At 46.4% G+C, this 19,013-nt stretch overlaps 1 long non-coding RNA gene across 1 annotated transcript; it reads left to right on the forward strand.

Moving 5' to 3' along the window:
• Nucleotides 1-10,766: 10,766 nt before the first annotated feature.
• LOC308535767 lies at nucleotides 10,767-18,381 on the forward strand. The gene is made up of 5 exons (XR_013997298.1): nucleotides 10,767-11,838; nucleotides 14,775-14,898; nucleotides 14,983-15,229; nucleotides 15,851-16,585; nucleotides 16,837-18,381. It is a non-coding gene; the product is annotated as an uncharacterized lncRNA (long non-coding RNA).
• The last annotated feature ends 632 nt before the right edge of the window (nucleotides 18,382-19,013 follow it).

Consider the following 19,013-nt stretch of genomic DNA (forward strand, 5'->3'; position numbering starts at 1 on the left):
AATATTGGTTTCCTCCATGCTGCACAATTATTTTGAGATTCAATACAAACGCTTATGTAAATAGTTAATTTTTTATTGCTGAGTAGTATTGTAATCTGTGAATTACCACTTTAACTATTGATGCGTCTATGATTTTGGTCATTTCTAAGGTTGGGATATTATAAATAAATCTGCTGGGAATATTTGCGTTCACTTCTCTATATTGATATATGTTTTACTGATCATAATGTTGTTGTGTAGGTGAATGTGTTACGTTGTAAGATATGTGGAACTGTGATGTAAAATGGACATCCTCGCCCTAACCGGTTTGGCTCAGTGGATAGAGTGTTGACCTGTAGACTAAAGAGTCCCAGGTTCGATTCTGTTCAAGGCATGTACCTTGGTTGCAGGCACATACCCAGTAGGGAGTGTGCAGGAGGCAGCTGATTGATGTTCCTCTCTCATCAATGTTTCTAACTCTCTATCCCTCTCCCTTCCTCTCTGTAAAAAATTAATAAAATGTATTTTAAATGGTCATCCTCTTTGCCCTCCTACGCACCCATAGTAATAAAATTCCACATTTTCTGGAATCCTGCCATCACATCCAATGGTTAATCTTTTTAAATACTAACACCATAAATGAGTATAGTATTAACTCCCTTTCTTTTTAATTCTATTTACTTAAGATTTTTTATGGTGAGAATTTTTTTCATACATTTATTTCCACTACCTTTATCACATTTGTTAAATTGCTCAGAATCTTTCACCAATTTTTTAAATGAATTTATTACCTTGAGAACATTATGCTAGGAAAAATAAGCCAGTCAGAGAAAGATAAATATAACATGATCTCACTCATGTGTGGAATGTAATGAACAACATAAACTAATGAAGAAAAATAGATCACGAGACAGAGAAGACACAAGCAGACCTTCAAACCTCAGAGTGAAGGTAGGAGATGGTGGCTGGGGTGTGGGAGGGGTAAGAGATCAACCAAAGAAGTTGTATGCATATAAGCCTAACCATTGAACACAGACAATAGGGGAGTGAAGGCCTGGGCTGGAGGTGGGGATGGGTTGGAGAGAAAAAAAAAAGGGGGGGATATGCAATGCTTTCAACAATAAAGAATTTTTAAAAAATGAAATGAATTTAAACAATAGGAGGACAGTGTACAAGGTAAGACATGTTTGAAGTTCACTCATTTCTCAGTGACTGCAATGACTTCTTTGCTCTGTGGAACCAGAGGTTTTAAATATTGGAATGAAAATTTTTTTTCTCAATTTTTAACCCATGTAGAATTTAAACGCACTTGTACCATGTACTTACAGATTTAATCTGCATTGTTAACATTCTCCACCAAACTTAGTAAGTCTGAGCATTCAATAATGCATTCAGTGAAGTCTACATTTGTAATCTTTGTTAATATCCCTGATGTAAATACTCTCATCATCATGTGGTTCAAACTGACAAAATGATGACACTGAACGTGGACATGATGAAATATTTCAGTAGCACATTATTATATTTTATTTCCAACATGCCAAAACGGAAGCACCAAATATGCTCAAGAACTTTCATGATAAAACAGTAAAATTATTGGGATGCATCAAGTTTAAAGCTTTCTTAAAGTTTGATTCAAGTAGAATTGACATAAAATGGACATTTGAAAAACACAACATACACTTTTGATGTTTCCATACGTGCCTGAAACCAAGTTCCGCCGGCCCTTACCAGTGCCCGCAGGCAGTGACGTCATAAGGTGAAGCCAGTGGTGGTGAGTGGGGGCCTCCCTGAGACAATCCGGGAAGGGGTGGCAGAGTCCAGTTGGAAGGCCTGCTGGGAGCATGCCCCCTCCCCCCATTTGGGAGATGAAGGGAGGTCACTATAGCTGCTTTGGACAACTGAAATTAGAAAGGGGGTGGTGACTGGCTTGTGGGCGCTGTGGCAGGACTTGGCCTTCTCCTCAGAGGCCTCACAGTTTGCCTCCAGCCCAGGCTGCCTTCAGGAGGGCTGATGGGCAGCCCCTTCAGATGAATCATTGCCAGAAGGAAATTTGCAGTCCTGACTGCACATAAAGAATCCAGGGACGTAAACATGTTTGCTTATTTATGAGGAAAACTGCATCTCGAAGGTACATTAATAGTAAACTCTCCACAAGGATGGTTCTTCAGAGAATATGACAAACGGAAATGTACAAGGAGACAGTCATGATAGTAACCTTCCACAGAAGTTCAAAAACTGGCTGGAGGACACAGTAATAGGGTATGATATGCAATAGAGAAAATACTATGTGAGATCCTGAGGAGCCTTAGATATTTACAACACGTCTCAGGAAATCATCTTTCGAATCCCAACACCGGCCTCTATGTGATCTCCAGAGGATTCTCTGCTTTAAGAAAGACTGCAAGTTGGCTGATTCATGCCTCCTGTGTCACTGGAAGTATTTATAGACATTAAACATGGGTGTCACTAGGGAAAGCAGTTTCTAGTTCACCATGGGCTCTGATCACTCCAGTGTCTAAAGTTATGTTGGAATCCCTCAGAAACAGCTTCTCACTTGGGAAAATTAATTTTTATCACTCAAAGACTAACCTAAGTTAAAAACATAAAGAGATGACTTCAATCAGAAACCATCAGATTTTAGGGATTAAATGAAAACAAAGTGGGGATCATGACTATGACACTAATGGTGTGGGGTTTCTCTGAAATCTGTGATATTGATTCTTTTATCCTCTTACATGGAAGAAGACAGACTTCCACTGGGTTCAGATGATTCTGATAACTGTTCTAAAGAGAGAGCTTTAGATTTAACCATATGTACTTGAAACATAACCACCTTAATTGTTTAATTCTTTTTCAGGAAATTGCTTATTAATTTTAGAGATAGAGAGAAAGGGGTGGAGAGAGAGGGAGAAGAAGAAGAAGAAGAAGAAGAAGAAGAAGAAGAAGAAGAAGAAGAAGAAGAAGAAGAAGAAGAAGGAAGAAGAAGAAGAGGAAGAAGAAGAAGAAGAAGAAGAAGAAGAAGAAGAAGAAGAAGAAGAAGAAGAAGAAGGAAGAAGAAGAAAAGAAGAAGAAGAAGAATCGATACGAAAGGAAACAAAAGGAAATCAATTGCCTCCTCTATGATTTCCAAACAAGGGTCAATTTTGAAACCCAGCTATGTGCCCTTACCAGGAATCAAAGACACCTTCCTTTAGTGGGGGTGCTTTATGGGAGGATGCCCCAACCCACTGAGCAACCTGAGCAGGGCAGCACCTTAATTCTTAATGTTTGCTTTAAGAGTGTAAATTAGGCCCTAGGTGGCTTAACTCAGTGGAAAGAGAGTGGGCCTGTAGACTGAAGGGTGCTAGGTTCAATTCTGGTCAATTGCACATGCCCAGACTGTGGTTCTAACACCAGTAGGGGGCATGCAGGAGGCAGTGGTCAATGATTCTCTCTCTTCATTGATGTTTCTATCTCTCACCTCTCCCTTTCTCTCTGAAATTTTATATGTATATACTAGTGGCCCGGTGCACGAAATTTGTGCACGGGGGAAGGTATGTTCCTCAGCCTGGCCTGCATCCTTTCCAATATGGGACCCCCTCGAAGGATGTCCTACTGCCAGTTTACAGGGATAGGGCCTAAACCGGCAGTTGGATATCCCTCTCGCAATCCAGGACTGCTGGCTCCCAACCACTTGCCTACCTGCCTGCCTGATTGCCCCTAACCGCTTCTGCCTGCCAGCCTGATCAACACCTAACTGCTCCCCAGCTGGCCCGATTGCCCCTAACTGCCCTCCCCTGCCAGCCTGGTCACCCCTAACTGCCCTTCCCTGCTGGGCTGGTCACCCATAACTGTCCTCCCCTGCAGGCCTGGTCACCCCTAACTGCTCTCCCCTGCCAGCCCAGTCACCCCTATCTTCTCTCCCTTTCCAGCCTGGTTGCCCCTAACTGCCCTCCCTTGCCAGCCCGATTGCCCCTAACTTCCCTCCTCTGCCAGCCTGGTTACCCCTAACTTCCCTCCCTTGCTGGCTTGGTCACCCTAACTGCCCTCCCCTGCTGACTTGGCCACCCCTGACTGTCCTCCCCTGCAGGCCTAATTGCCCCCAACTGCCCCCCCCCCGCTGGCCTGATCATCCACAACTTCCCTCCCCTGCCAGCCATCTCGTGGCAGGCATCTTGTGTCCACATGGGAGCGGCCTTCTGGTGTGTTGGAGTGATGGTCAATTTGCATAATATTTCTTTATTATATAGGATATATATGTATCTGCACTAATAATAGACAAACATGGTAATTGACTGTACCTTCGCTATGCCCGCAATTGGCTGATCAGAGTGATCTGCAAATTAACTGCCAACAAAGATGGCGGCTAATTTGCATACTGCAGGCAGGGCAGGACAGCGCGAGCTGCCATCCAGGCCCCCGTGTGCAACCTGGGGGCGGGAGCTCAGGGAAAGCGGTCGCTGATCGCTTCGCCTGAGCCCGCGCCCACCCGCTAGAGACATGGGGCCCACTCCCGTGTGCGAACAGGGGGCGGGCGGGGGCTCAAGCGAAGCGATTGGCATCACTTGCCTTCGCCTGAGCCCCCGCCCACCCATCGGGGGCACGGGGCCCTCTGAGAGAGAGAGAGAAAGAGAGGTAAAGAGAGAGGTGGAATTTGACACCCCGCTTCTCTCCCTGATCGACCATTGCGATTCCAATCCAGCAAGGGCTGCCTTCAGGCCACAGGTCCAGGTCCCTCACCCCCACCCCAGGCCTGAGAGCATGGTGCTGGGCAGGGGTACCCAGGGGTTCTGGAATGCAGCATGAGAGGCCGGCATGACGTGGGCGGGGGGGCGCTGTGTTTACACCACCAAGTTCCCCACATCTGCCCTGGCCCGTGCATGCCTCCTCCTTCCCCTCAGAGGCCCAGCTCCTGCCTACATGCTTGCTGGGCAGGCCCAACTGCACCGGGGAGTGAGCCATGGCGATCGGGATGGCCACTTTCTGGGATGGGACGGCTGGACCACAGCGATTCATGAGGGCGATGAGGCCCGTGGGGCATGCACAGCCCTCGGGCGGCGGGGGTGGCTGGCCAAGCCGAGTCTGGTTTCAGTGGGGTCAGTGGGAGCCTGAGGCCACCCTAACCCCCACAGGTCCCAGGTGGATGGTGGCTCAGTGGATAGCGGTGTCTCCATGCATGGTGCCCAGGGGCGGCTGTGAGCTGCTGCAACCCTGCCCATACTTCAGGGAGGGGGAGAAGGCTCGCAGCCACCAGCACCCTAGGCTGCACCGCCTGTGCCTCAGCCTGCCAGGTTGGCAGGGTCCAGAGCAGGTGAGCTGCTCCCTTCCCCCAGTGGTAGAACAGGGAGGAGAGCACTGGGTGCAGGGATGGGACCTCAGCTGGGATCCTTCTGGTGTGGAGAAGGGGCCCAGCCTGGGCCCAGTGGGGAGCTTAGGAAATCCGGCTAAGCAGGCGCTGGTTCATACCAACTCTTACTCTGCCATCTTCCTCCAGCTCTTCAAGCTAGCCCCCCTGCCCCACCTGTCCGGGGGAATGGATTCTGGGTGACCTCCCTGAGCTCAGACTGTGGACCCAGAGACCTCAAAGAAGAGTGCCCGGCCAGGCCCGGGCAGAGGCCAGTGCAGAACTACCAGGGCAGAGTTGCTTCGGTGTCTCAGTGAAGTTTGCAAGTGACCCAAGGAGGAAACCCGAGAGGGGAAAGGCCGGGAGGCATGAATTGCCAGCACTTTAGCCACTTGAAAACAGCTCCTCTTGGAATGTGAGGTGGTTGTATGTTCCGCTGAGAAATAAGGGGGCTGAACTCCACCATCGCTGGGCTCCTGTCAGTCCGAGGCCCAAGCGTCCACCACAACAAGGAAAAAAACAGAGCCAGGGGCCCAGAGGAAGGGAGGACAATTGAAGAAAACCGTGTCTAGACTTTCCCCAGCCCTCTCCTTCTTTCTGCTGCCTACAAGAGCCCCAGGCCCGGCCACAGTTCTGTGTCCACCTTTTAGTCCCCTATTCTCCAACCGCAGAGGAAAGAAATAAGGAAGGAGTCTGTGCTGCCTTCAGAAAGTATCTATATACCTGATCAGCCAGTTACCTCCCACAGAGGGACGCCAGACTGCGGCTTAGGCCCTCTCCCCATAGGGACATCAGTAGGACATCCTGTGAGGGCTCCCAGACTGTTACAGGGAGTAGGCTGGGCTGAGGGATTCCCCCTTAGTGCACAAATTTTTGTGCACCGGGCCTCTAGTGTATTTATATTAAAGAGAGTAAATTAGTATAACATTTGTGGGGTCCCACACTTTCTGTGCTTTGGAAGGAATATAAGAAAGGCAGAAAATCACTCTTTGTCCAATATTGGGTTATTTTGCATTGCTGACCAAGGCCTTGAAAGAAAGTCTGTATGACTTTGTGGTTCTAATTTGCAGCCTGGTGCCTCTATTATGGGTGAGTTCAATGGTCACCCAGAATAGGAATCCTTTGTTGTGCCTGTGTGAACAATATGAATTATATTCTCTGTTCTCAGTAAGTATTACATAATTCTCAGCAATGTTTAGAAGAATACTTCCCCACAAACTGTAAAGGAGCCATGTGCCATGATGTATGAAATTTCATAGGCTGGTGTCACTTGTTAAGACTCTTAGGTTTAAATGGAACTAGCATTAGAACAGAAACTCTATTCCTAGTGAGTGGGAAAGACCAGAAAATTGGATGAAAAGTGCCTACTCTGTGGCTTCTGTGATGTTTGCTTACACACATTCTAAGGGCCTCCATAACTGTATTCTGTGGCTGAAGTCATTGGCAGAAAAAATAAACACACATTTTTTTGGAGTTCCCTGGCCCATCTACGGTGTTCATCTCAAGGCTTCCTCAACTGGGAAGACCTCAGAGCTGAGGAGGGATAATCCTATAATCAGTCCCAGGATATATTTTTTTGTAACCAGTCAGAATTCCTGGGAATTCGGATGACAAAAGTCTTCACTGCTTGCCACTATTGGCTGCTTCTGTGGCAAGGCTGATCCGGGAAATTAGGAGAGAGATGGCAGAATCCATGTAAGTTTGCAATTTTAATTTCCTAACAGAACAGGGATATCCATGCCTTTATTTGGAAGTGGTTCTTAAGGCTTTATTAAGTATATTTATAACTGACATACAATAAAATGCAGTTTTCCTAATGTGCACTATGTGGTGAGCTTGGACATATGGATAAAGCTCTGAAAAGACATGTGAAATAAACATATCTCTCACATATAGAGGTTAGGTCAAAAGTAGGCTTACAGATGTGAATATACAAAACACAGAGTTTATCCTCTTTTAAAAATAAGTCTTTTATATATTTAAAATATTTTTATTGACCTTTTAGAAAGAAGAAGAGAGAGAGAAAGAAATGTTGATAAGAGAAAGTAACATTGAACTGCTGCCTCGGGTCCACCACCTACAGGACATCCAGACAGGCGTGTGTCCTGACCTGGAAGGGAACCAGTGACCTTTCAGAGTAAGGGATGGTGCCCAACCAACTGAAGTACAATGCCAGAGAAGAGATTATTCTTGTGTTATTATTTATTAACTATTGTATTAATTTCCTGACCAACAACTCTAAACCTAACTTACAACACCCTATATTTACCTCCTGCCTTTTATATTCTCTCTTTATGCCTTCCCCAGCTCTAAATGCAGTCATTGACTTTCCTTCCTTTACAAAATTAGTTCATAGTTATATAGGATTTCTGACTCTATTACAGATATTCCCAATTTTGCCATACTCCTGCCCCCTTCTCTCCCTCTACCCTACCCCCACTGTTTCTAGTCCCTCACCACATGATTGTCTATGTCCATGGCATATATATATATATATATATATATATTGTTTAAAATATTTTTGTTGATTTTATAGAGTGGAAGGGAGAGGGAGAGATAATAACATCAATGATGAGAGAGAATTGCTGATTATTTGCCTCGTGCATGACTCCACCCCCACACTGGGAATTGAGCCTGCACCCCATGTATGTGCCCTACCAGGAAAAGAAGCAGTATCATATGACCTCATCATTTGTAAAATATAATAAACAGCATAAATTGATGAACAAAAATAGATTCAGAAACATAGAAGTGTCAAACAGATTCAAACTTCAGAGGGAAGTCAGGGAAGGGAGGGGTTAATGGATCAACCAAAAGACATATTCATTCGTATAAGCATAACCAATGGACACAGACAGACACTATGGGAGGTAAGGGCATGTGCTAAGGCATGGGGGTAGCTGGGCAGAGCTCAATGGGGGAAAAGGAGTTATAAGTAATACTATATGTAATACTTTAAACAAGAAATAATTTTAGGAGAACCAAGATGGCGGCATAGGTTAACGCCGGAGTTTGCTGCTTTGAACAACTACTTCAAAAGTGAAACTAAAAGACAGAACGGACATCACCCAGAACCACTGGAACGCTGGCTGAGTGGAAGTCCTACAACTAGGAGGAAAGAGAAACGCATACGGACACTCAGAGGAGGTGCAGTGCTGAAGTCAAATTCTGAGGTGCGGAGTGCGCAGAGCGGGCTGGCGGCAGAGGGCGCGGTTGGCGTTTTCAATCGGGAGGGAGTCGCAGACTCTGAGCTCCAGATGCAGGCTAGTCTTTAGGGACCCAGACTCAAACGGGAGAAGCGGGACTGCCTGGCTTCGGTCAGAGCGAGTGCAGCTTTCTCTCCGAGGTTTGCAGCGGGTGCTGGGACTCAGAGAGGCAGAGCCCCTGGGGACAGGACTGAGAGCCGCCATAACTGCTCTCTCCGGCCCACCCTGTTGATCCTGTGCGACCTGCCCCGCCCAAGCCCTGCACAGAGGCATTTGCCGGATAGCCTCAGGCAAACACCAGATTAGCACCTCCCTAGAGGACAGAAGTTCTCTCACTGCTGACACAGCTGATTCTCATAGCCACTTGGCCTGGAGGTCAAACCCTCCCTGGAATTAGCTACAACAATCAAGATTTAACTATAAGACTGCGAACAAAGACCACTAGGGGGTGCACCAAGGAAGCATAACAAAATGCAGAGACAAAGAAACAGGACAAAATTGTCAATGGAAGATCTAGAGTTCAGAACCACACTTTTAAGGTCTCTCAAGAACTGTTTAGAAGCCGCCGATAAACTTAATGAGATCTACAAGAAAACTAATGAGACCCTCGATCTTATATTGGGGAACCAACTAGAAATTAAGCATACACTGACTGAAATAAAGAATATTATACAGACTCCCGACAGCAGACCAGAGGAGCGCAAGAATCAAGTCAATGATTTGAAATGCGAGGAAGCAAAAAACACCCAACCGGAAAAGCAAAATCAAAAAAGAATCCAAAAATGCGAGGATAGTGTAAGGAGCCTCTGGGACAGCTTCAGGCGTACCAACATCAGAATTATAGGGGTGCCAGAAGATGAGAGAGAGCAAGATATTGAAAACCTATTTGAAGAAATCATGACAGAAAACTTCCCCCACCTGGTGAAAGAAATGGACTTACAGGTCCAAGAAGCGCGGAGAACCCCAAACAAAAGGAATCCAAAGAGGACCACACCAAGACACATCATCATTAAAATGCCAAGAGCAAAAGATAAAGAGAGAATCTTAAAAACAGCAAGAGAAAGAAACTCAGTTACCTACAAGGGAATACCCATACGACTGTCAGCTCATTTCTCAACAGAAACTTTGCAGGCCAGAAGGGAGTGGCAAGAAATAGTCAAAGTGATGAATACCAAGAACCTACAACCAAGATTACTTTATCCAGCAAAGCTATCATTCAGAATCGAAGGTCAGATAAAGAGCTTCACAGATAAGGAAAAGCTAAAGGAGTTCATCACCACCAAACCAGGATTATATGAAATGCTGAAAGGTATCCTTTAAGAAGAGGAAGAGGAAGAAAAAGGTAAAGATACAAATTATGAACAACAAATATGCATCTATCAACAAGTGAATCTAAGAATCAAGTGAATAAATAATCCGATGAACAGAATGAACTGGTGATTATAATAGAATCAGGGACATAGAAAGGGAATGGACTGACTATTCTTGGGGGGGAAAGGGGTGTGGAAGATGCGGGAAGAGACTGGACAAAAATCGAGCACCTATGGATGAGGACAGTGGGTGGGGAGTGAGGGCAGAGGGTGGGGCAGGAACTGGGAGGAGGGGAGTTATGGGGGAAAAAAAGAGGAACAAATGTAATAATCTGAACAATAAAGATTTAATTAAAAAAAAATAATTTTAAAAAGAAAAAGAAAAAATAGAACCATGACCTGGTTCACAGGTAAAGGTTCAACCACCGAGCAACACCAGCTGGACTACATTATTTTAAAATTTATGAAAATACATATAGTTTTTATTGTTGATAGTGTTGTGCCCAGATTTCAAGGTTCCCAAAAAGCCCATCAGGGAGCCAGCGAGTCCGATGCAAAAGCAAAGAGTCCTTCATTTCGAACTAGTTCAGCTCCCCGACCACACTCACCGATGCAACAACGGTAAGCCCAGTGGCCGCGAGAGAGCGAGGCCTGATGGGATTGTGGGTTTTATAGTAAGGGCAGGGGAGGGGACTGTGGGCCCCGCCGATTGGCCAGGCGTGAGTTGGGTCACAGGATGTGGTCATATTGATGGCATGCACTTCCCTTGATTATCATTGGTTAGTCCAGAGAAATTCTGGGTGTGGCCAGCAGAGGCCTGGGCCTCTGGGAAGAAGCCCCCGCCCAGCACATGGCTCTGCCCAAAAATGGAGGACCCAGGGCAAGATGGAGGGCGCAGTCCTCGCCCCTCCCAGGGCGAGCTGAGCCTGGGCTCCAGGGGCCAGTCGGTTGCCGGGGGTCCAGCAGATCGACCAGTTCCAGCCGAGACAGGAAGTCCACATCCTCCGTCTCATCCCTGGGGGCGCCGGCATCACCCCGGGCAAGGGCACACCCCCCGTCCCGCCGCCGCCACATGGGTCCAGTCCGGGGGCGGCGGGCGGGTGGCCTGCGCCGGGCTCCCAGCGTGGGCTGGGGAGTCGGTGCCCGAGGCGGCCAGCAGTGTGGTCAGGCTGTGCCTCATGGGGCCCGGCGGCCGGCCCATGTAGGCCCCACGATGACTCGCCCTTTCAATAGTATTATCGATGTCTCCCATTTCCCCCCTCTGTGTATATTCTCTGGTGGGTCTCTTGTATTCCTCTCCACCTCCTTCCCCTCGGAGATCTGTTAGTCTGCTCCAGTGAGCCAGGCCTCTGGTCCCATCTACTCCCTCCCCTGGCGTCACTTGCTGGGCCGCACCACCTTCATTCACCCAAGTCAGTGGTTGGCAAACTCATTAGTCAACAGAGCCAAACATCACCAGTACTTCTTCAAAATAGATGCTCCCAGGCCGAAAGCTGACTTCTGCGTATGGGCCACGAAGTTTCAATCGCACTGTACGTGATCGCCCGCACGTGGTATGTTGTGGAAGAGCCACACTCAAGGGGCCAAAGAGCCGCATGTGGCTTCCAAGCCGCAGTTTGTCGACCACTGACATTGGCTGGGACTCCCCTGGGCGGTTGAGAAAACTACATTACCCAGAAGAAACTGCACTCATGTGGGCGGAGTTAAAGGCATTTGGGTGTCTGTGCATATGGTTAGGGCGGGACTTCCGCCTTCCTCCTCAAGGTGGTCATTTTAGCTTTTTAGGTCTTTGTTCACAGGCTCACAGGCTTCAGGGCGCTGGTCGGGAGTGGGAGGAGGCCTGGGAGGCAGCGCGCCTGCCGTGCGGGGTGTGTCTGAGGCTCCTTGAGCCCAACAGCCCGAGATTGGGGTCCCCGTGCCTCCCGGACTCCTCTCTGCTCACAGCGTCCCCGCAGCCGGACCCCATTTCACCCTCCAGCCTTGGGGACCGGCCTCTCAGGTCCCAGCGCTCAGAATGGTGAGTCCCGCGTGGGTGACACAGGGCTGATGGGGGGAGAGGGTGAAAGGCTGCAGGGCCGCCTGGTGAGGACGTGATGGTGCGCCTGCGCAGGAGGACTCGGGGACCCGGGTCTGTTGTGGGTCTAAAGCAGTGGTTCTCAACCTTCCTAATGCCGCGACCCTTTAATACAGTTCCTCATGTTGTGGTGACCCCCCAACCATAAAATTATTTTCGTTGCTACTTCATAACTGTAATTTTGCTACTGTTATGAATCGTAATGTAAATATCTGATATGCAGGATGGATTTTCATTGTTACAAATTGAACATAATTAAAGCATAGTGATTAATTACAAAAACAATATGTATTTATAGATGTGTTTTCCGATGGTCTTAGGCGACCCTTGTGAAAGGGTCGTTCGACCCCCAGGTTGAGAACTACTGGTCTAAAGGAAACAAAGAGATGAGGTGTGGTTTTGCACGAGGCTGGGAGCATAGATGGTTGTGAAAAAAAAAAGGGACATTTTCTGAGGCAGGGTTCTAACTTTTCCTAACATTGCTCAGAGGAAGAACAGACTAGAAGACAGAGAGGACAGCAGCTGTGGGCAGGAAGGGGAAGTCCTGTAAATAATCAGGTAACTGGCAGAGTGAGCCCTGAGGACTGAGCCCTGAGATAACACAGGCATCTGGAGGGCACCTGGCCCCGGGGCTGGGCAAGGGCACTGAGCAGCCTGAGCCCATAGAGCCTGGCGGTGGCCAGGCTCACAACAGACTGTTATCTTTCCACAAATTCCTGAAAATACAGGATCGATTAGGTGTACAGGTTTGTGAACTTATTTCAGAGCCTCACCTCCTTTTGGCCTCTGAGATAGTGGAGTCCTTGGACTATCAGCTGCTCTTGTATCCCACTGACCCAGGTACTTTGAACAGACTCTAAGCCCAGAATCCTAAGACCACGACTAGGGCTTCAAAACGTGGACCTTGTATTTGGAAACCATTGTAATGAGTGCGAGGTCCTCCAGACATAGGGTCCAGAATGTGCAAAGGCTGGGAGTGAGAAGTGAGCTGAATCAGGAACCCTCGGGTATATGTTTTAAAATACATGTATATTTTTATTGATATTAAATGTAGAAACAAAGGGAGAGGGAGAGAGACAGAGAAACAGGCATGAGCAAAAAACAAGGATTGGTTGTCACCTGCACAATCTCTACCATGGATCCAGCCCACAACCCAGGCATGTGACCTCACCAGTGCATGGGTCTATGCTCAACCAACTGAGACACGTCAGCCAGGACTGTACATCACTTTAATACAGGGAATCATGGTAAGGTTGGTAATGGTAGTAGTAGCTCAGAAAGGACAGTGAGCCTGAGGACTGGCTTTCTTTCTGTGGCCACTATTTATGAGACATGGATGTCACAACACAGTATAGGGACAGAAGTTGTCCTGTAGAGTGTGGAGGATAGATAATGGTTTTGCAGTGGCCAATACCTTTAAAAGATCAGTGGACCTGAGATTAATTGGAGGCCAAAGAGTAATTCAAACAAGATGAGACTAGGGCTGGTACATAACTTTTCTAAACTCTCACCAGGATTTTGTTGTGACCCTTGTTGTGTCCTGGCTCTGGGGAGTTGCAGTCAGTCTTGTGGATTAGCTAAGAGGATTGAGTGGTCATCTGTGAGACTCACTGGGCATGGTGCAGAGGGCCATCAGGGCTGGGACTTGAGTGAAGGTTAAGGGAGAGATGTTGGCTGTAACTAGTGAAGGGACATCAAGTGCAGCATCACAGGAGGTGGGATATGGATATCTGAGATCTGGTTGTTTTTCTTAATAGTTGAGGTTGAAGGAAAAAAACAGTCATGGAGAGAGGTATACATAGTAAGACTCAAGGCTGCCTCTATGAGTGTGGACTGTCAGAGTCTGTGCAATGCTTGATCCTGATTAAATTTGGCAACCATCCTCTGGACTATACATGCTGGGTAATAAGTAAAAGGCCAGGAGATGAATGTGGGGGTTGCAGGTTTGAGAGAGGTGTGGAATAAAGAGTGATGTGCACTTGGAGAGTGAATGTGAATTCATGGCCACAGCATCATGAGAGCGACAAAAGAGTGAATGAAGGAAGAGTCTATTTATGGTGGTCCCTGGATGTAGTAAGAAGGTGAATTTTAGGATAATTGCCTGTAGAAAGAGGTGTTTGGGTGCTACATTCTAGGTTACGAGCTTAGGTGCCATTTAACTACCCACCTGTCTTTTGTTGGAAGTGACACACTGGTTGATGGGAATGAGATAGCATTCATCAGTGTTACCCAGCCCTGTAAATCTCCACTGCCATGGGTAAGGAAGAAGGGTAAGAGAATTGGATTATGGAGGTTGTGTGAACTGTAATTTTGGAAAGAAAGGTGATTAGAAAAAAAATTATCCACACGTTGGAAAATTTGCATTACCTTTGATGTTGTGCCTCTGGGAAAGAAGCTGTGTGAGAGAAGTGTTGTTCAAAGAACTATGTGCAGCAGGTAGTGGAAAGCAAGGGCCTCATATCTTGGGATCAAGCTGATGAAGTGTGATGCCATGCTTTTGGTGTCTTCAAGGAACAATCAGAAGGACTACAAGTCTATTTCCTGAAGAGACCAGTATCAAATCACTCACACTATTTTTATCATCAACATCCCTCTTCAACCTGTTTTTGACACCCACTCTATTGATAAGAGGCAGTGTGGTATACATGGGAGTTCCAGAGCTCAAGTATCTTCTATCTGCTCAACTGCCATAATTGTTGTGGGAAGAAAAATATCAGCACAAATATAAGAAGACAATGTCTTTCATAAGATGAAAGCTTGGTATTTAACATAATATGTAGAGTAGAAAGAGAAGATGGGTGTGGAGGGTGGGGAGTATGACAGACGTATAAACTTAGGATTGAATCTGATCATGGGCTGTACTGTCTCCATTATGACAGGATATGAACTTTGAGGACGTGGCCATTGCCTTCTCTCAGGAAGAATGGGGGATCCTTGATGAGACTCAGAGACTTCTGTACTGCAGTGTGATGCTGGAAGTGTTTGCACTTGTGTCATCTGTAGGTAAGACCTTCACTATCTCCCAGTGTCCGGAGGTGATGACCTCTCTTCCTTTATTCGTCAGCTATAGCTTTCTCTTTCCCACAGCCAGAACATGGCCTCTGCTACTTTCCCCCACTGTTCTGACAAATATGCTGTGGCTGCCAGGGATGAACTGGATGGGGAGCTCTGAGCAAAGGACTCCAGGAACATCCCTATCACCTGTTTCCTCAAAAAGTATAGGAAACTGAAAGTCAGGAATCTTGCAGTGGGCTTAATGGGTCCCAGCTTGCACTTTCATGGGAGGCTGACAGTGTCCACATGCATGACTTCAACTTCTGCACTCTTTCTTTAGGTAAAGGTTCTTTGTAGCAGTTTGTGCCATGTTATGATCTTTACATACATGAACCATGGGCTGTTCTTATAAGGCCCTCATTCAGTTGTTGTAATATTTTCTTCCCTGAATACTATAGCAGTCAGTGTTGCTTGGCCCAGTGCTGCCCGCTCACTTCTTCATCAGCTGTGTCTCTGCATTGGTGACTCTGCAGTATTCTGCAACATTGACTTGAGCATGTGTTATGACGTGCACATATGTGCTAAGTAGTCCTCAAAACCAGCTACTCCTTTATTGAATTTTACTTGGAGTAAGACAGAGCCAATGTCTTGCACAGCTCGCCCCAGTCCTCAGCAGACAAGCTGTGCTGAGTTTTCTTAGTTGAAAGATTAGCTGGAGATCCATATTCTAATCCATGTGGTGCTTGCCATGCTTGTGTCATATTTCTGGTGAGGTCTCCCTATGTTGTGGTCTTCATTAGCCTAGAAAGTTATAAGAGCCTCTTATTAATCCTTCCTGCACATCTCTTATTTTCAGACAATTTCATAGAACCAACGTGTGATGTGTAACACACTTTTGTAATGGGACTTCCCCCTGTCACCACATTCAACATTCATTTCCTTACCCTTTCTCACTTTTCAGGTTGTTGGCATAAAACCGATGGTGATGAGGCCTGTTCTGATCAGAGTGTATCTATAAAAGGAGAGTCACAGGTCAGGACTTCTAAGACAGCTCCAGTCACCCAGAAGATCCCTCTGTGTAAGCGATGTTTCTCTGTGTTAAAAGGTATTTTGCACCTGACTGGATCTCATGTAACATATTTTGAGCAGAAAGCATTCTGTAGTGACTCATGTGTTGTAGACTTCTGTTTCAGTTCAAATCCTCAACAGAAACAGAGGAATGAATGTGGAGAGGAGTCCTGGAAACAAGCTATAGACAGGGCTTCCTTTGTGAGCATTTCCAGCCTCTACTTATCTACGGTGCCTTCAACTAGCAGGGAGTATGGGGAAGACTTGCAATACAACTCATATATTCCTAAGCACCACACCTCTATCAACACTGAGGAGTTACCCTGTGGCCATGAGATTTCACAGGAATTTCACAGGGGAAAAAGTCATCACCAGTGGGGTGAATGTGAAAATGCTGCAAGCCACAACCTGAAAGTTGTTCCGTGCCTGGGTGTGTGTTCTGGAGAACTGCTTTATGAGTATAACAAATGTAGGAAACTTTTTAGACAAATCTTTAACCTCAATCGACATAAGAGAGTTCACACTAGAGAAAAGTTGTATGAGTGTAGAGAATGTGGGAAGTCCTTTCGTCGAAGGACTCACCTCACTGTACACCTCAGAGTTCACACTGGAGAAAAGCTGTATGAGTGTAGAGAATGTGGGAAGTCCTTTCGTCAAAGTGCTCACCTCACTGAACACCTCAAAGTTCACCCTGGAGAGAAGCCATATGAGTGTACTGAATGTGGGAAGTCTTTTAGCCTAAAATATAACCTTATTAGACACCTGAGAGTTCACAGTGGTGGCAAGCGATATGAGTGCTGTGATTGTGGAAAATCCTTCAGTGATAAGTCTTACCTCAAACAACACCAGAGAATTCACACTGGAGAAAATCCCTATAAGTGTAGAGAATGTGGGATATCCTTTCCTCGAAGGGCTCACCACTCTGTACACCTCAGAGTACACATTGGAGAGAAGATATATGAGTGTACTGAATGTGGAATGTCCTTTCCTCGAAGGTATCGCCTCACTGAACACTTCAGAGTTCACACTGGAGAGAAGCCATATGAGTGTAGAGAATGTGGGAAGTCCTTTCGTCGAAGGCCTCACCTCACTAGACACCTCAGAGTTCACACTGGAGAGAAGTCATATGAGTGTACTAAATGTGGTAAGCTCTTCAGTGACAGAAGTGCACTCAATAAACACCTCCAAGTTCACACTGGAGAGAAGCCATATGAATGTAGAGAATGCGGGATGTCCTTTCATCGAAGGGCTCACCTCACTAGACACCTCAGAGTTCACACTGGAGAGAAGCCACACGAGTGTCCTGAATGTGGGAAGTTCTTCAGTGAAAGAAGTACATTCTTTAAACACCAGAGAGTTCACACTGGAGCAAAGCCATTTAATTGTAGAGAATGTGGGGTGTCCTTTCGTCAAAGGGCTCAGCTCACTGTACACCTCAGAGTTCACACTGGAGAGAAGCCATATGAGTGTACTGAATGTGGGAAGTCTTTTAGCCAAAAGTCTAACCTTATTAAACATGTCAGAGTTCACATTGGAGAGAAGTGTTAAATGTTGAGGGAGTGTTTTATTTTTCTCACTTAAAATAACAACACTGAAGCAAACCCTTTTCCGATCTAATTTCCTGAATTTAAACCCCTTTTAATGGAACATACACTCTTCTAGATTCCTCATATGTTTCCAGTACAAATGAAGCTTGAAGGCAGTGCATCGCCCAGATCTACTACCCGATTGAATTGTGGCTGAAGAGATTGTACCTCTGCCACCTGGCTTACCTGAAGACTGTGTATCAGTCCCAACCCCAGCGTGCTCAGGGGAAATGTATTCTGTGTTCTCACTTGTGCTTGAGAACATTATGATCCCTCTACTCCTGACAGGATCTTCATTTATCTCCAAGGAGGTAATGCACCTGACCCAGGGTTTATCCAGGGCACCCATCCTCAGCTAAGACGTGCAGCCTCTGTCAGGGACATGTGGTTCTCACATTATGCTGTGATGAATTGTTCCAGGTTCTAATTCACCAACCCTCTTTCTGTCATCTGTTCTGGTTTGTGATCTTTTAGTAAAAGTATTTTTTCTTTAGTACCTTTAATTTTTTTGGTTATATTCACTTCCAGGGATGATTTTGAAGCACAATTATGTGATCTCTCATGGTAGAGTTAACAGATATTATGTGGTTCCCAACTTCTATGTGCTTTACGAGGGACAGCATAATGCCATAAAATCACTCTTTGACCAATATTGGCTTATAGTGCATTGCTGCCCAAGTCCTTGAAAGAAAGACTGCATGACTTTGTGGTTCTAATTTGCAGGTTTGATCCCAGCCCATATGGGGCTATGTAGGAGGCATCTAATTTTTTCTTCTCTCTCACATTGATGTCTCTCTCAATTTCTCTCTTCTTCTCCCCATTCCCTTGCACTCTATCTAAAAATCAATGGAAAAATATCCTCAGGTGAGGATTCCAAAAAAAAGCCATACATTCACCCTGGTGCCCTGAGATGGGGCCTCTGCCGGCACAGGCCACCTTTCCTCACTCTTTCCTGCCTTTGCCTGGGTTGTTCCCACCACAGCTGGGCTCACTGTGCCCTTCCGAGAGTTTGGTAGAGAGGAGCCCCAGGCAAGGCCCTGGGGGGGGATTTGGGTTCTGTGTCTACCTGAGATATGCTGGCCAAGACTCTTCTGTCTCTATCCAGAGGTCTCTCCAGGTTGCATTTCCCCATCCCCCAGGCACCTGTCCTGCTGCAAATGAACTTAGTTCTGTATCTGGGAGAATGTATCTGGGAGAATCCCCATGATGCCAGGGGTCCCCAAATGAGTTCACCTTTAGAAAATCCTTCCTCCAGTCAACCCATTCACAATCCTTAGACCCACTAGTTTTTGAGTCTCTGTTTTTGCATTTTGGGGATTATTTTCCACTTTGATTTTTATCAAAAATATAGCACATCTCTTCCCCACCCCCTCACCCAGCCAGTTCTGGGGGTAGCATGGGTTCTCTAGGATATGGTGCTGTGTATTTTCAGTGGTGAGAACATTCTGCAATATAAGTGTTTCCAGAAGG

This window comes from Myotis nattereri (genome assembly GCF_964212035.1).
Source record: "Myotis nattereri genome assembly, chromosome: 21".
Lineage (NCBI taxonomy): Eukaryota > Metazoa > Chordata > Mammalia > Chiroptera > Vespertilionidae > Myotis > Myotis nattereri.